Source organism: Lonchura striata, chromosome 3 (assembly GCF_046129695.1).
Source record: "Lonchura striata isolate bLonStr1 chromosome 3, bLonStr1.mat, whole genome shotgun sequence".
Taxonomy (NCBI): Eukaryota; Metazoa; Chordata; class Aves; order Passeriformes; family Estrildidae; genus Lonchura; species Lonchura striata.
In genome coordinates, this window is record NC_134605.1 from 60,294,813 (window position 1) to 60,313,284 (window position 18,472).

General features: G+C 38.1%; 1 protein-coding gene across 5 annotated transcripts in view; it reads right to left on the bottom strand.

Annotated features, from left to right (window-relative positions):
- TMEM200A (transmembrane protein 200A) overlaps positions 1-18,472 on the bottom strand; it is an 88,911-nt gene that overhangs the window by 60,760 nt on the left and 9,679 nt on the right. For 2 of the 5 annotated variants that reach the window (XM_021540724.2, XM_021540725.2), the window contains exons 2-3: positions 17,812-17,932; positions 16,998-17,092 (exon numbers count right to left, since the gene is read on the bottom strand). The exons of 2 other annotated variants lie outside the window; for them this stretch is intronic. The gene's annotated coding sequence lies outside the window, so the exon portion shown is untranslated. The remainder of the gene's footprint in view (positions 1-16,997; positions 17,093-17,811; positions 17,933-18,472) is intronic. One more of the 5 variants, XM_021540727.2, reaches the window with a different exon arrangement.

Below are 18,472 nucleotides of genomic sequence, written 5' to 3' on the forward strand. Positions count from 1 at the left end.
TACCAGTTTAAAAAGTTAATTTTCAGATCAAATTTTAATTAAATATACTTTTGTGAGGGGAAAAAAAAAGTTTCACTTTCCAAACACTCAAAAAATATTTTGGTTGCTTCAACTTTTGTTTTCAATTTTTATTACTTTAGCCAAACCTGTCAGCTGAATGTGGCATGGATGCCCACAGAAAGAGAGTTTTTTAATCTCTACTGCATCTTCCGCAAACAGTTTTAATTAGTAAAAGTGCTGTTCTAATATACATGTAGTATATCCTGTATTTTGGCTCCATCCTATTTCTAATTTCCAATAATGATTAAATAAAAACATGATGAAAAGAAACTTTGCAACAACTCTTCTTTCATGTTATTGTCAATAATATGAGTTGGAATGAAATGTTTCACATATAAAAGTGATTTCTTTAACCAAAATATTTCAGGTACAGAATGAGTCATAAATCACACTTCTGTCAAAAGAAAGATACACTTCATCTAGAACTGAAATTCATCTGATTTTTAAAAAATCTATTTATAAAATGTGATTCTGATCTTCACAAATTATGTTGTTCGTAAGAAACTTTTAAACAATACTCACACCATTTTTAGATTCATACATTACCAGCTGTCACAGACTGCAGCCAGGCTTGCCCCCTGAGGTTTTCCAAATTCTTGTCTTTGCTACACAACATCCTACAAGCCTGCCAAGAGCTAAAAAGCTGCTGCCCAAATCAAGTATATTTATTAGAAAAGTTTAAGATGTTTATTGCCGCAACCAGTTATTTTCCCTTAATGTATCCCATTTTCTCTCACTGAAATCTACTCTTGGTTGCCAAAACTTTTACATATTCCTGCTTGCCGGTTCTATGAAGAATGGATTTTTAAACAGTAGCCGCAAAGCTATTTTAAATCAGGAAGCTCCACCAAATGGATATTCTCTATGGGTGATGGAGTTTCTGAACTTTATTTTCACTACAGTATTTTGTCAGACAACATAGTACTTCTCCTGAATAGAAGCTCAGTTAGGAAAACTTCCTTACAGGATATTAATCACATTTTTAGCATCTTCCTCTCTGCCAGGCAATAGACCACACATATCCTTCCAACTGTTGCCTGGGGACTTCTGAACAGCATTTTACTTTCATTGAAGTGACCCCTATTCCCCCCTTTTAGGGCTCCCTGCCTGGTATTACACATAGGAAGATAAGCAGAGAAACAGAACAGATGGTGGCAACAGATGCCATTGCTCATCACAGGTGAAAGGCCATGGCTAAACTCGTGATCCCACAACTCCCATGTTTCCCTCAGTCCCCCCACCTCACATATTGTTTCAAATACATCATCAAGAGAGGATGTTGGTTACTCTGCATCCTCAGGCCTACACATGAATCTTCCAGCTCACAGCAAGGCCAACACCTTGATGAAGTTTTGAAACCATGCTTAGAATTCAAATATAGCTAATTAAAATAAAACAAACTTTCAAGTATTTTTCTACTCCTTGTTTTACTTGCTGCAGGAACAAATGAGAGCAACGAGACAAAGGACACATTTTATTTTTTCTTAACTTTGTGTATCTGCCAATATTTTTGTACAGCAGGTTCTCTTTTTAATGTGGTAATTTAGACTGTTTTTTAATAGAGATTTATTATACAGCAATATAGAAAATAGAAATAAATGTGTTAACATATTCGGGAGCACTCAGAAGTCTAGCATTTGAAATTCACATTAAGCACTGATTTCCACTGTCCATTATCTCCCCTACTACTCTTTAATACATGAATAATACATATTGAAGTTAAAAGCACTTCAGAACTATTTGCACTGTCCTAACAGCCAGCCTTAAAACTGACAAAGAAAAATAAAATGTTTGTCTCCTGGGAAAAGACTTTATGATTACTGCATGATGCCACCTGCCAAAAGGCAAATGCCAAATTCCAGTTTCCAGTCAAAATGTCTAAAAAAGACTAAAAGCAAGTCTTAGCAGCCATAGTTTACCTAGTCCAATATTCATATCCCAGATCACAGATTTTCCAACTTCTGATGTTTGTAGACACCTAAACATTTTCAATGCAACCTCCTGTCCAATTTATACAAACCTTTTCCTCATCTTCCATAAGCATCTTAGAAGTCATTCACATACCCAGCCTCATTAAATTTCAATTAATTCCAAAGTTCACATGCCGAAAGCCACAATTAGAAATTCAGCAGCCAAATGAACCATCTTTTAAAGCTGAAAGTAATTAATTTTAGAAGACAAAGTTGTGAGGAAAAATTATGGCAGGAGTGGGGAAAGAAACCAAAATAAAAAAATACATAATTGAAATTTCTTTACTGTATGTCATAACAATTTCATAGAGATGCCCAGACATTGCAGCAAACTTCTTAACTTCTCAAGGCCAAATCCAATTGTTCTCATCCCACAGTAAGATCAGATCTCCAAACTCCATACGGCTGTAATGGATTGGCACAGAAAGTCAATGGCAAGTCTCATGTCAGCTCCAGAAGGCAGATCTGGAGATCAAATATCTCTCTCATCACCATTATGTCTCCATCAAGTAATTCCTTAAATCTCCATGTCTAACTGTTACTTTAACAGACAGATGTCTTAAACAGGCACACTTAAGCTATGAAGCAGATCTTCCACAGATGGGTCCAGATCCTCCATGATGACTGTCTGAATCCTGCACTCCCTACACTCCCTGCTAGGAAACCTTTAGCAGTTCCCAAGATAGTTGATTTCCTTCACCTAGAAATGGTTTCATTCACATGTAACTGTGGGAAGTGCTATGAGAAATTAAGTAAGATCTCTGCAGTGCAACAGTAAGTATACCTGATGAGAAAAAAAAATAAAAAGTAATCAGAAGAAACAAAAATCTCAGTATGAAGCTTTTACTCACAGGAAGAAAGCATCCATACAATAACCTTGGATTAGCCCTAAAATCTAGAAATGAATGAGATGTCTGCCTCTGAAAACATTTGTTTTCCTGGTGCTCATTGCATTTTTGAAATATACAGTTACTTTCCCACAAATGTTCATATTGTTCACTTATTCAGTTCATCTGTGTTGGTGATAACACAGTTCATAACTTATCATTTTCTCTAGTCTCAGAATTCAACATTCCACTCCATAATGCCAAATTAGAAAACACTTAGGCAACAAAGTAAAAAGTCCCTGAATGCTGTTTATCAAAACAGTAGCATCCGAAAATGAATTCAAATACAGAACATCTGTTGCCATGCTGTCATAAAAATTCACAGCTGCATTACAGACCTGTGGTCTACATTCTCTCAGGATATCTGCTGAGCTGGGGAAAAAGAACCCCAGCCCAACAAAGGAAGACAGGCTAAAAAATCTTCCCCCTGTAATAAAGGAATTAAAACAGACATGGCATCAACCTTGAGCTGAAATACAGCCATGTTCTTGAACAGAGATTTGCTGCCTAGAGCTGCAGCCATTCTTGCCATAATCAGTATTTTGCTGGCTGGACTAGATGCTGTTGCTGTGACTCATCAGGGATATCACCACACTGCAGGAGAAATCTTGCTGTGAACTACAGTCTGTTCAATGTAGGAGTATTACAGTAGCTCACAGAAAGTGTTCTGGGGCACTTACACATGCCAAGATGCATTACTTCTATTACAAACAGTTCAAGTGGAATAGACCAGAGCTACTCATTTGAGTAAGATTTTATTTACTGTTGGTACACATGAAAGAATTGGGTCTTAGCATCTCTTTAAAAAAATGCAATTTCCAACACATAGTACACTGCAGATTATAAAATCCTTGAGGAGGTTTGAGAAGTCATAGACTACTGCAAGTCCCACTAACTCTTTGTGCACTTGGGTCTTTGTGCCTCTAGCTCTTCTGCATCCTATCTGCACTACGTGCTTTCTTCGTACACTTTCCTCAATCTTTCTCACTTTTTTCCCTATTTAGGAAACAATTCTGGATTTCAGTTTTACTGGAAGGGCTGTAAGATCTGAGACAGAGATCTGTTATGCCAAAAATTCTAGGAGCTGGCACCAACCAGCTCTTCAATCTAGTGCAATGTTTCTCACACTGAACTCCGTACAATAGGCAACTGAAAATCCAGGAAACAGAACAAAAACATTTATAAAAACACACCAAAATTTAGCAAGATACAATGCTAATGAAGATTAAGAAACACACAGATAAGTTACGTTTACAAAGCTATTAAAACAAGTGACTGGAGCTCATAGCAATTAAGACGTTCCAGCTCCAGCTCAGCAGGGTTGAGTACTACCACCAGGGGAAGTGCACTTTGCTCTGCTGCAACCAAAACTTCTCAGTTCAGTCTTGCAGTGCCCTTGTGGAACAGCAGAATCAGATGTGCCAGGGCCAAAGTTACTGCAAGTTGCAATGGAACATGCAAACACTTTGTAAATCTTCATTAGTCATTTGTTTATATGCTAAAATATGACCTGTAGCAACCGAGGAGTTGTCATGTGCTCACACCTGCTGCTCTGAAATGGAGGGAAGCCTGGGGATGCATGGGGATGGACAGCCGCAGGACCAACATCTTACACCATCACTGCAAAACCTGCCACTGAACTGGGGTCAGAGACCAGGAACACTGTCTAACTAGCCAGATGCCTGCCCAGCCTTTGGGTAGGTTGAGAACAGGTTACAGAGCTCAAGCTGTCGCTGTCACCAACACCACAGCCTATTTGTGTAGGGCATGTGTAAAGTATCAACTTCATTAACTTTATCCAATCAAGGACCTCTTCACAAGGATAGTAATCTGAGAGGGGAAGTGATAAACAAAAGCACAGGGACACAAACTGTTAGACAAGGGATAAACAGAGACAATGCCAAAAACCTCCAGATGCTAATTGATGGGCCATTAAGAAACTGAGGGGTGTACATGAGGTATGCTTGTGCATTCACTCACAATTCTCAAGCTGAACTAGCCAGTGAGTAGCTCTGGGAAGTCGCAGGAGTATGAGGTGAGCACAGCTCATGTTGGTATTTTTGGGGATCCACAAGTGTGGAGTATCTGTGGGACTGTTTGCAACAAGCACCTAGCAGGGCCTGCTGGTGAGCAGAGAACCATGGGGTGGGTAAGGGGATCCAGGCAGAAGGGTGGACGGGCAGAGACGCCACACCAACGCTTGGGAGATCCACAAAAGCGCGTGTACTTTCACTACTGAATGTCAACCCTTACCAGTCGAAGAGGAGGAAGGGAACCTGGCTGTAACATCACTCCTGAAAGCATTGTGTGTGGATGCTGTTGAAGACAGTACCCTGTCTCTGGCAGCCTGAGCAGCCATGGGGCTGTTTAGCTCCATGGGCTACCTGTTTAGCCTTGCTACTGGTTGAACCTCTAAACAGGAAAGCAGCTGCTGTGTCCATCATCTGGGAAGGAGACCTCTGGGTTTTAGGGCACCTCAGGCAGGGCTCCAGCAGCCAGGAAAAACTGTCAGGCTCTGGAGCTGCTGGATGGAATGGCTACTCATAACATCCCATAACTATTTGCTTAAAGCTGATGTGTGGATGGCCTGCAATACTACAGTCAAATGAACACTTCCTAAGTAACAGCCCTTCTTTACATGACCCATACTACCAGCTTCCCATTTAAAAAAAAATTACTTCACATTCATGGTCTTAGCTCACTGGTCCTGGAAGACAGCTGAGAATTTTGAAATAAAACACAAAAGCAATCCATCTTATCCCCCCCAGCGAAAGAGAGTAGTAAAGTAAATATAGTGGTAAAGTTTTTATAAGTAAAAGTGAGCCCTAAAAATTAGATAAGCCTATACTTTGTTTAGTTACCTAGTTACAGGAGTGTTTCATGTACTAATCTTTAGTTGAGAAAAAAGGTTGAAAAGGAAGAGGTATGGAAGCCATCAAATTATAGTGTTAACTTTCTTCTCCAGGATTTCTGCCGATGCTTCACCTTCATTTCCCCATGCTCTGCATAATTTTCAAATAATTTGTTTTATCAGCTAGACATCTGAATGCCTGTATGTGCTTCGAAAGCACACAAAATGACAAAAGGTTAAATCTTAAGTTCAAGCAACAGGAGGTTGCTGTCAGTTTAAATGGGATCAAAATGTTATATGGAATTCAGAATTATTTTTTTTTATTCTCAGTAATTCTTGATGTGTGCCTTGCTGCTTTTCAAGATGATTGCTGCTACAATTTATTATTTATATGCTTAGGAGTATTTGGAGGTGCTCTTAAATCTTAAGAGGTCAGATCTTGTTTTTTATTCTTAACCGTTCAGGCTTCAGCATTAAATTGGCTTATTAAACAATATGATCATCATTATTGTGGAACTTGAAAACACTGATCTTTTTATAACCTTAAAAAGTAAAAAGTTCCATTTTAATTTACCCACAGGAATTATGGGAACTTAAATTGTTTTTTCTATAGTGATAGAAGTATGTTTTATGTTTATAAATTTAGCATACACTTCTACAGACAGCCTGATTTGTGAACGTCTGCTTATCTGCACTTTCTTCTTTATTTTAGAATCACAACAATTTTACAGCAAATTCATCAGAGTTATTGCATCTTGTGTGCAAAATAACATTATAATCTTACAAGCTAAATGAAGAATTTGTTCATAAATAAAATGCCTTTAATGCACCTAAATCTTGGAATTCCCTCCATTAAAATCAGTATGACTTTTCATGTGACAAATGTCTGCTAAAACTGGCAAAAATTTGCAGAGCTGAGGCCAGAATACTATATCTTTTCATTTTGCTGCTTGGCAGTTAGGGAAAAATTGTCATTCCACAGAAACTGGCAGATCTAATCATATGTGTAATTTCATATAGTTTTGCTTATCAAAGAAACACATAAGCTGTATGATTTTCTAAGCTTGTATTTTAGTTTATTTTGTAGAATTGATACTTTGACCAATCATAAGGAATTAATAGGAGACACATGGCCAAAAAGGGGGAAAATTATTTTTGTAAGTAGTCCTGCTGTGTAAAATTTCTTCCATTTTTACTTTATGAAAATAGTTCAGCTCTTAAGCTTTTAGCAGCAGTAACATACACAGTAAAATCAGCACCTATGAGCTCCTTTCAGTATCACAGACTATAAAAATAAAACACATCTCAAAAGAAAACCACAAAATCATAGAATGCTCTGAGCTGGAAGTGACCCACAAGGATCATTGAGTCCAACTCCCAGCCCTGCGCAGCACCCTCCCCAACAGTCACACCATGTGCCTGCAAGCATTGTCCAAACACTTATTGAACTCTGTCAAGCTGGTGTTGTGATAACTTCCCCAGGCAGCCTGTAATCATCCCCAATCATCCTCTGGATGAAGAACCTTTTCCTGATATCCAACCTAAACCTCCCCTGACACAACTTCAGGCCATTCCCTCAGGACTTGTCTCTGGGCACCAGAGAGAAGAGATCAGTGCTTCCCCTGTTATACCTTTAATGTACTGAATTTCCTTGCCTGTATATCCTTCCTATTTTCCTAGTAAATGCAATTTAAAAATAGCCTTTGCCTCACCTAACTGGTGACTGTAGAACGCAGATGTTGCCTCTTCTTTCCTGCAGGCACATCTGTGTACATGCTCCCAGCAAATGTAATACTACCTTCACTCCCCTGAACTTCCCCTAGATTTTAATTTTCTATTACAGTGCATCAATTATCCTGAGGAGCTGTTCATATTAAAATTAATTGAAAGGTGCATTCAGCAGTGTATTTTCATGCTCAGCAAGCTGACTGCGGTTAAGTATGGTATGACCAGAGAAAAATATTTTCTCTGAATATCTTTTTAATCTAGGCCTGTCATATGCTTCTGAACTCTAAAAGCCTTATTTTGGCTTGCTCCCAGTGTTCTCTTGAAATAAAGCCTGGTCTCTCTGTGGCAGATAACTTGTCTGTATGTTACCATACATGTTCACATCCAAGAAACAGGGTTGGTTACTTCCTCAGCTCTGCTGACGACCCAGGAAAACTCATGTTTTATCAAAGTCACTGTAAGATGTTGACTATCAGAACGATATTCAGACATTTATAGATAATGCCTCATCTTCCTTCAAAAACTCTTTCAGAGTGACAATAAAGGCTTTATCCAAAGCAAAACCTTTTGACACAGCAAGGACTGAAGTCCACTACGTGTGTTCAGCATAAAGTAGACCGCATGAAAAATAATATTCAACCAAGTAAAATAAGACTACATTACAGGGAGAATAAGGATTGTATGAGAATACTAACTCACTTTAGATTCTCACTGATTTCCTTAGCACTCTATACTTCTCTTTGTCTTTTATTTCATAAGTCACTCATTTGTTCCAAGGCCTTAGGAGTTTTACTCAGTACAGCACTGGACAGATTTTTGGTCAAGAAGCTGTTTCTTGTTAAGTTCATTAATGTATAAGTGCACCGTGTATAGGTTTTACAGAAGTAGAAAGAAATAAAATGTATTTTTTGTTCAGTATATGTGGACTAATAGATAGCTGTACTAATGTAAAGTAATGAATACGTGTACTAATGGACTACCTGTATATTAGTACAGATGTACTGATATTCAGTGCATGTGGAGCTTTCAGCAAATAAAAAGTGACCAAATTATTACTTTCAGATAAAACAAGGGAGTTTACAGATAAATCCAGCATGTATCATTAAGTATTTGATTTTACAACATTAACAGCACTTTTGCAAGTCATTGGATACTCTCTGCTGTCGAGCCTTTGAACAGACACTCAGGAACTTCTGTGCAGACCATAAAGAGTGTCTCCCCTTTTTATAATCAGCCCGAATTGCAGCCACTGGACATACTAACACCAGGCAAACAAGTGCAGTAAACTGAACTCTGAGCTACAGACAACAAAATCCAAAACAAAGCAGCATGCAATGGTGCGTGCTTGGGCCGTGAAAGCAGAGAAGCACATCCTGCTGCCTTGGATGCAAAAACTTTTCTGTTTCTTTTTGCAGAGGTGCTGTATTCCCCAGATAGCATGGTGCTGGTTAAGCAGCTAACAAAATCTCTGACACTGCAATGTGCAGATACAATCAGCTTTGTGTAGAACAGTTCATTATTAGCTGAAGGGCTCTCATGAAAACTAATAGCCCTGCCCATCAGGCACTAGTACCAAGGATTGCTGTTTGTCTGAGGAACTTGAATCCTAGGGAAAGTACAAGAGAAAATTAGTCCTCATGTCTGTCCTCACATTTTGAGAGCCACTTCTTTTTCTCCACATTCATTCAAGCAGAGTTGTCTTTTAGCATAACTCTACATGTGCAGCTGACAGAGCCCAGTTTCTAATGAACACATGATTAACTGGAATATGAGATGCACAGTTCTAGGGGAAGATCTTTATGAAAGGTCCACTGCAGACCACTTACTATTTTGTAATGATTTGACAATAAATAATTTCCATTAGATTTTGGGGAAGCATATTGAGTCAAAATATTTCTGATTGCAAAGACTTGTCATTCGCTAACACACAAACGATGGACTAGAGTATACAACTGTGAAAATATTTAAATAATATGCTATAAAATAAATCTTTAGATTTTCAGGAAACCTGCATAGAAGTAGACCATGAATGCGTATTTTTAATCACTATTAAAAACTTTTATGTCTGCTTTTATTAAAAACTTTTATTAAGGCTGCTGGATGTCTTTTCTGTAAAATCTCCCACTTCCTCTGCCAGCAGCATCTCAATTTAAAATATAATCACTGCTAATGACCACTACAGTCAGATATACTCCAGATGAAGGGCTTTCGCAGTTAAAATCAAACTGAGCATAATGAAACCTCCCATAGCTCACTGAAAAAAAAAATTGATTCAGAGTATGACTCACCTCTCTTTCTATAAGAATTATAATGAAGAAATGTTTATGAAAATATGTCATTCTTTGGTAATTCTTGTGTTTTCCCTACTAATACTTTTCAAGATAATCCACCAAAGATACTGAGCTTCTTCAGTATTTTGATTGTGCCTCGCTCTGCACTGACACTTTTGGTCTGCAGGAAAGATGAAATTTAGAACTAACTAGATAGCTGTAGATCTAAATTATTTCCAAATATTTTACTCTAAAAGATTATCTGAGTCTGTGATTTATAATGCATAAAACTGGATACAAGAATGAATCATGATGGCTTGACAGAACCTGGTCCAGCAGTTCCAGCTGATTCTGTCACCTACTGCAAGAATTGTTAAAAGGACTATTCAAAATGGCCCTGCCTCTCTTCTTTCCTGTGATACACTGTATTCTGTAACATTGCAAGGAAATAGTTTCCTCTTCCAAAGTCCATTTAAAATGCCAAGTTACCCAGTTACTTGGTTATTTTTTTTGTAAATTTTTCTTTGTAATTTTGCCAGAATTCAATAGCTTAGATCTTTTATGAAATTGCATCTGATGTTTTTGTGAAAATTTCACCAAAAACTGGTTGCTTGACTGCTAAATGAGATTGGGGGGAAATATATAGCAACAGTGACATTTGTATTTTTAACTGCTTATTTGAAAATCTGAAACTTCTTGCATACATATAAATTCTAGGCTGATTGTTGGTATAACTAGGACATGAGTTCTGTGATCTGTTCAGGCTCTACAGTAACATGAAAAAACAGGAGTGTAGCAGGCAGAGGCCCTGCAAGTCACTCTCCTAAGATAAGAAATGCCTAGTCACGGTGACTGGACGCAAGAAGCCCCTCTCTCGCATTCAGACCCTTGTTATCTCTGTGTAAAGCTGTAGGTCATATTCTCCTCAACCCTGGCCATTGGACAACTTCCAACCCCCTGTACCCTATATAAACCCCCTTCTCTGCCCAGTTCTGCAAAGAGCTGTCACTGCCCCCTTCACAGGAGCTAAAATTAAAAGACACTGTTGTGGACCGCATACAGCCTTCTCCTCTCTCTACCCCTATGTGTCTGTGAAGCATTTGCAAGCACCGAGCAGAAATCACTAAGAGCTGAATCTACCAGAGCTGAAATCACTCCAGAGGTGCTCGCTAAGTTTGGCTGTGGCTGGGAGCTCAGCTGAGGGACCCAGACAGGCTGAGCCTGACAGCCCAGCGCTGTCCGGACACCTACGGCAGCGGCAGCCGGGGGTCGGACGGACCCCCGAGCCCCAGGCCACATCACAGGGGATCTCACACACACACAAATAATGATCTATTCTGTGCAAAATTGTAAAATACCATTTAAAAAAATATATATATCACAAAACCTTTCTTTATGTAACATAGATTTTGCTGACTAACACATCAGTCCTCCATTATTAACCAAGACACCATATTTAAGAATGGGGATAATTCTGAATGTTTTGCATAATATTCTGTCAATCCTTCTCATAGAAATTATTTTTCTTTTAAAAAAGAGTAAGAAAGAACTGCACAATCACATAAAGTTATGAATCTGGGCAATAACAAAGTTTTCTCATCTTAAATCATGAAAATCAGACTTTGAGCCCAGTTCTAGACTCTGCAAATACAAGAGATTTGTTGAAGTCCAAGAATTTTGCCTAGCAAATGAGAATTTTAGAACAAACAAGATATTTATGTTATTAAATTATGTAAATGAAATTCTGGTTCCACTGAAATTAACAGTCAAACTCTCGATGATTCTTTGAGACCACATCATGGGTTGCTTTGACATGTAACAAAGTGAGAAATCTTACCCACATTTTGATCTAACCTTGCAAATCCACAAGCAACACAGTAATTCACCATAGTATTCTCAGTAGGTGCTAGTACAAACTTTTTCAATTTGTTAGTTATCCCATAAACAAGTCAAACCAATTTCTTCACCAACAGTGTGTTTGGTAATTTTTACTTTGTTAAAATAGCCAAAGCATTATTCTGCTTATGAAATATGGATTCCCTCCTTATCCTGTTTATTTGAGATAGCATTTGCATGAGATACTAGAGAGATTAAGTATGTTTAAAAATCGTATTTCATTCACAGTAAGCCAGACCACATTGTCATCTATTTTATTTCTGTTTGGGAAAAACTGGCATGTCTAACCTTCCTTCTCTCAGGTCTACCAGTGGGGCTTTCCACCACCTCACCAAGAACACAAATGTCATAATGATCTATCCTCATCAGTTCCTTGGCTAGAATCTCCAAATCCGACACTTAAGCTTAAGAGTGGACAAGAGTAACTGAGACTCAACCAACAGGAGTTGCCTGAAAGAAAGAGAAAAGGCAGTTTTACAGTGACACTTCCTCCTTTTGGGTCTCCTTCCAGCAACAGAGATATCAAAGGTGCTAGCCAGCAAAAAGGGCAATTTTCCCAGGGAAAGAAAGAGCATCCTTGCTGACTGTCCTGTATGTGCCACCCTCCCCTCCAGGCAAACTTCACATTTAGCCCCATAGTAGAGAAGGTGTCTCCCTGTCTTCCAGTCAGACTTGTCCCCAGAACCTCATGGAAATGCAGGACCTTGCCACCCAAAAGCTCTGTCACTAAATATCATGATGATAAAATATATCCTTGAATATTTAATCACAGATTTATTTTGTTCAAAGTTAGCCTGGCAATTAGTCATACAAGGGCTCCAGCACTAGCAACCAACTATTTTTCTGACCAGTACCATTTTCTAAACAACACAAGCAGTTAATTATTGCCTCTTACTGGCAGATGTCTCCAGATAGTCAGAAGTCATGCCAGGGCACAGAATTAATACCAAAGTCACACATAATGCTCCATCTGTCAAAAATATACTGGAAAGGTAACACTGATGAACTTCTTGCAATATTAGACAATACTGGTAATGAAAAAAATTATATTCCACAAACAAGATGTTTTAAGACAAAAAAAAAAAAAAAAAAAGGAATGTCAAACTTTCAGCTATTTTTCCTTCAATTCCCAGAAGTAAGGCTTAGGCTTTCCTGACAAACTGCTGAGCTAATGCACAACCAGGAATTCAGGAAGGGAATTCAACAGAAGCCACAACCTTCACAGAAGAGTTAAAACAGACAGTGAACCTCACCTCCACAGTCAGTAAAGGTGTCTACAGACTGCTTCACATCTAGAATGGCTCAAACTCGATCTATCTATCTATCTATCTATCTCTGTCCAACTACCTGCCCCCAAAGTGTTCAAACACGTTCTTACATGCACATAAACCAAAATCACATATTCTTAAATCACAGAACTATGGAATAATGTAGGCTGAAAAACCCTCCACCACTAGCTCCAAAGTTAGATCACATATGCAATTCACATTGGTTTTCCTATAAACTGCAAAGGAAGACAAAATAAAGACTGTTATTTCAACTAAGAAACAGTTTTGAAAATGATGGAATGATTTAGCCATGTATGTCATGTAAGACACACAATTCAAGTCTTTGTTCAAATGATGAAGAATATTACCAAACTGCTTGTATGCCACATTGTACAATAAGCCTTGCTCCTTACAAGTCGTGGCATGACAGCTGCCCCTGTACCTACAGGGTTTGTGTCAATTATCCCATCTTATATGGAAATATCTGAATCATACATCCAATAGACATTATGTCCCCTGCCATATTAGCTCAGGCATCACCAAAGGTACTGAATGTTTACCAGGCTTACCAACACCAATCCTACTTCTGCCAAACACAAACAGTGCATCAGAGGCATGAAGTGTCTGCAGAATTTTGCTTCTACTTAAACACATTTGTTTCATTCACTACATTGACCATGTACAAAATAAACTTTATCCAAGGAGGTGCATGCTGGAGAACTGCAGTATCTCCATGTGTTTATCCGTACAGTTGGAGGGAGCTGCCTAAAGTAAACAGCTGAGCCATTATGTCTGTCTATATAACAAGCTTACACTAAACAGTTCATAATAATATGTTTGATGGAATTTAAATCCCTCTAGAGAACAGCACTGTTTAGCCACAAACTTACCACTGACTGTTCAGCCAAAAAAAATATGTATATGCATGGATATTTTAGGCCAGAAAAGATCATTTTCTTCTGCATACATAAGCAGGAAATTCAGTTCTGATTTCTGTATCAAGTCTAAAACTCCTCCATGAATTACTTATTTCTGAAAGATAGTCTTGATTTTAACAGAGATTACTTGGCTCTTAGAATATACTTAAATTCATTCTTTTCACTGTTAGAAATGTTTCCAATTTCAATTGTTATTTTATTTGCAGTTTCAATATTTTGACTTGCAATACATTTTGGTGCATGATGTCTTCTAGGTTAATGGCTCTGCTCAAGTACCAACATTCACAGGGCCCTTTCCACTCATGATATATAATACTGATTTGATTTTGCATAGCACTTGTCATTCAAATGTCACAAAAAATCCTCATGGGTGTGTAAGAATGGCATACTTCCTACAGAAATATCCCTATTTTGCAGCCAGGCAAACTGAAGTGGAAGGCACTAAAAATCATCCAAAGGGATGAAAATAATATGGGAACAAGGTTTCTATGCATTTCTGGGAAGGCAGGGTCAGACAAGCTGTCCAAAGTCACAGACCAACTCCAGCAAAACCAGGAACAAACCCCTCACTGACAAGATTCTTATGCTTGTGCTTCTACAACAGTACAATTGCAATCTGAATACATCATTTGTAGATACTGTTGTATAAATTCCATGTGTAAAACTCTGTGTGAAACAGCTCAGAAATACACGACAGATTTAACATCAATACTTCAGTTGCAGCAACGGTACAAACTGTCCAGCACGGGAATGCAACAGCTTTTACACCACTTTAACAACTGGCTGCTCTTATGCCTTTCCATAAAAGACACTTTAAGCCTAATGAATCACAAACACCAATATTCACAGCAAGCCCAAATTTGCCTTGGCAGCTGCTGAAACTCTGACCTGTGGCTGAGAAAATGAAGACCTCAGTCTGGCAGTTCAGTCCCCAGTGACTGTGTGTCAATGGAAGCGTGCACACTCAGTTGCTTCTTTTCACATCTGAACCTGGGAGGAAGGTTTTTTTTCTGGATCAATGAATACTGCTGAGTAGATGGAAGAACTTAATAGGTTTTCCTCAAAATGCAGCCAATAGCTATCAGAGTGTATTCTGAGAGGAGCTTTACTAGGCATAGACCTCTTACTCTCACAGCCTTATGTCATACAAAGCAGCAGGTCAGATCACAGAAAATTAGTGTTTCCAACCCCAGGAAACAGGGTTGCAGAACCCTAAGGAAGAAAGCAAGTTCTCAACACATCTACATAACCCGTTCTATAACTCCAGTTTTAACAGCTCAAGCATATGGAGATGTAAAGTTACTGAAATTTTACTACTATTTTTGAAATGAGGTGTATGGGCTTTCATGAATGGTCTTTTTTTTTTTTTTTTCAGAATGAACATGTCACCTCCTGAAATTTACTGGCCCCACAAAGTATTCATGCCAATGCCTGTGTTAAGGCATTTCTAAAAGTCCTCTAAAAATTGTTTCTCCAGGACTATAAGAGACATCTTCCCCATTATGTTGCCATTAAGAGTTTGAATATCACTAATAAGAAAACTACACATCTTCTCAATATCTTGATTAACTTAATTAACCTATCATATGGTTCATAATATTATATTATAATAAAAGAAATAAGAAGGAAAAAAATCTCTCCTTCCATATCTGAACTTCCAAAGTTCATTCTACTTCAGGCATGTTACTCATATAATTTAGAAATTTAGAACACATACATTTTAAAATACAGCTGATAAAAGCATATATTCAGGGACATTAAGACAATGACAACAAAAAAACACCACCTTAACATGGCTTAGATAAACAAGAGTGTCATCTTTGCAGAAAGCATATATTGGAAGGCCTTAGGGGTTTCCCAGGATGGCAGCTTATTAGCAAAAACTGATTGTCATGGCTTTGAACTAAAGCGCTTCTAGCTGCTGAGAGCTGTTTTGGCCAGCTCATAATAAAGGCATAATTCATAGAAAACATTTTTGACATTTTTGGGCCATGTAGGAACGAGCACTAGGCCCAAGACTACCTAAGATACTGCATGACATCCTAACCTTGTTGAAATATGTAAGAAATCTGCCTGTGACTTCACACAGCCAGGATCTCAAGACATTACCAGAGCAACAGTAACCAAACAAGAATAATTCAATCTTTTTACAGTGTTCCTGAGCTCACAGCAGGAAAAGACAATTTTTGACTGTCGTCTTCCAATACTCAGTCTGTAATATCTAACCCTCCACCAGTTTTATGACATATATTAAAAACTTCATTAAAATCAAGGATTTATACTGATGCAAAATACAACAATAGCAGAGAAACCAAATTCTTACATCTTTGCTGATCTGTTTAATTTATACAACTCTAAAAATTAGCTTTGAAGGAGTAATTCAGTGGTCCAGTATGCAGCTCCTAGCTGTATGCACCCTAGATACAAGCAAAGCTGAATTAACATTTGATTCCTGAATCATCTGTGCTCTGATGTAGGAAAAAGCAAAACAGGAGATGTGAAGCAAAGGAGGATAGGATGCATCTCCTGAACTACAAAGAGAGAAGAGAGCATTGCATGGGCACAAAAAACCTGAAGGATTTAAAGGACTGTTTCACAGAGGAACAGAGTAGGTCAGCAATTACCACACCTTATATATAACACAATGTCCATGAGCTTTTTATATGTTTTACTAAACTCTGGTATCTTGTCTACATCTATACAATACAGGAGTGGCTTGGATTCCCATTATAAAGTATGGCTACAGCATTAAGGTGCTTCTGCAATTATTCTTTGAAGCAAACAAAAAAATGCACAACAAAAAAAGTAGGGCCTACAGGGCTCCATATAAAGCAAATCCACTACCTGGTTTTATTTTTTTTCATGAAGAGAGGAGCAATAGTTGCAGAAATTCCCCAGTCTTGTCCCAATATATAAATATAGATATATATAGATATAGATTATATATAAATGCAGATATAGATATATAGATATATAGATATAGATAGATACAGACACCCATATACAAACATACATACACACTCATATATGGAAAAGGCAGGTTTGCTGGAGGAAAACAGAAATTACTGTCATATCAGCCAGAGGAGCCACATTAGATTCGGACAAACATTCAAATAATGCAATACTAGCCTGTCTACATAGCCATGCTTTTTCCATGCTCCTTCTTCAACAGCTATCCAGACAGAATGTGGAGAGTTACTGCACTATAAATATGCAGTCTGTCTCTGTAAAAACAAACAAAATCCATACCAAGAATGAGCAATAAAAAAGTTTTACAATAAAGTATCCTGAAAACTAAAACACAAGCCAAATACAAAATTATTAACAGAAGCCATTCCTCAACTTCAATTTTATCATTCTCCCAAGCTGTAACATGAAGTTGTATATTCTTTTGGGTTTTGATGGAATCCAGGATCATTCCTCTGTCTGTTTTCCAGATCTCTGCCACGGCTCATATTTTCTGTTTTTACAGTGATCATGATGACTGATAATCCTTCTGAAAAATCTGTTTAAAGAAAGTTATGCTCAGCAACAGTCATCCCCTAGCTTTTACACACAATGAGCTTGGTTAATCACAGCCACATGGTTTTACATGTGATGCACGTGAAAGTGATTTTAAACAGTTTTTCGATCATTTATATTGTTTTAACCTCAATTTTTAAGGAAAAAGTCACAGTATCTAAAACAGTAAGAAATGTATACAGTAAGGATCTGTAGACATTTTCTGTCTCATCCTCTCATTGATGTTGCTGCCTGAGAAGGTAATTTCTTATCAAGATGAGATTTTAGGCACAGGAATTGTAGAAACCTGCCCAGTACCTTAACTTCAAGGTCTATGTGATTAAATGCCCAAAATCTCAGCTTTTGAAAAAACTAACTGCCTCAAGATCTAGATTAAAAAATCTTGAAACCCCATGCTTTGCTTAGCAAGCTCGGTGAATACCTGATCGTGCAGAGCCTCTGTCTACCTTCCATGTTGTGAATCAGCTTTATGTAGTCTGGAGCCTGGCTGGAACAGCCTCCTAGGATGCACTACCCACAGCACATCAGCCAGTAATCACAGTCTAAAAAGAAGAATCAAGGTGAAAAGGAAGACAAGAAGCAATACAAACATGCATATGACCACACATGACCATGCTAAGGACAATCTTTCAGAGCAATGCAGTTGTTGAAGAGAAGCTTTTAAGTTGAGTGTTTGCAAAGAGTTCTAAAGCTACTAACTTCTGGAGAACAGCAGGCACAGCAGATCAGACCCCTTTCTAAGGCACTTTAACTGCTCTGACACAGCCTCTGCTGTCACTGCTGATGACCTAAGCACTATTCCTAACCATGTTTTGTCTCTTCTTAATTGCTAACCTTGGCAAATGCAAACACCTGGCCTCATCATTCCTTGTGGATTAACTGAAAGATATGAAGGAAAGCAGTGTTATGATATTACTGCCACGTATCTAGCCACACTACATAAGACCCACTTCATCCAGTCACTCAGATAAGAGCCTCCCTACTACTTGACTAAATATATTATTTGCAAAAATTATAGCCTTGTTGCTATAGAATAATTGATGTTTGTGGTTGCTGCTGTACTACTGACCTATCCACTTATC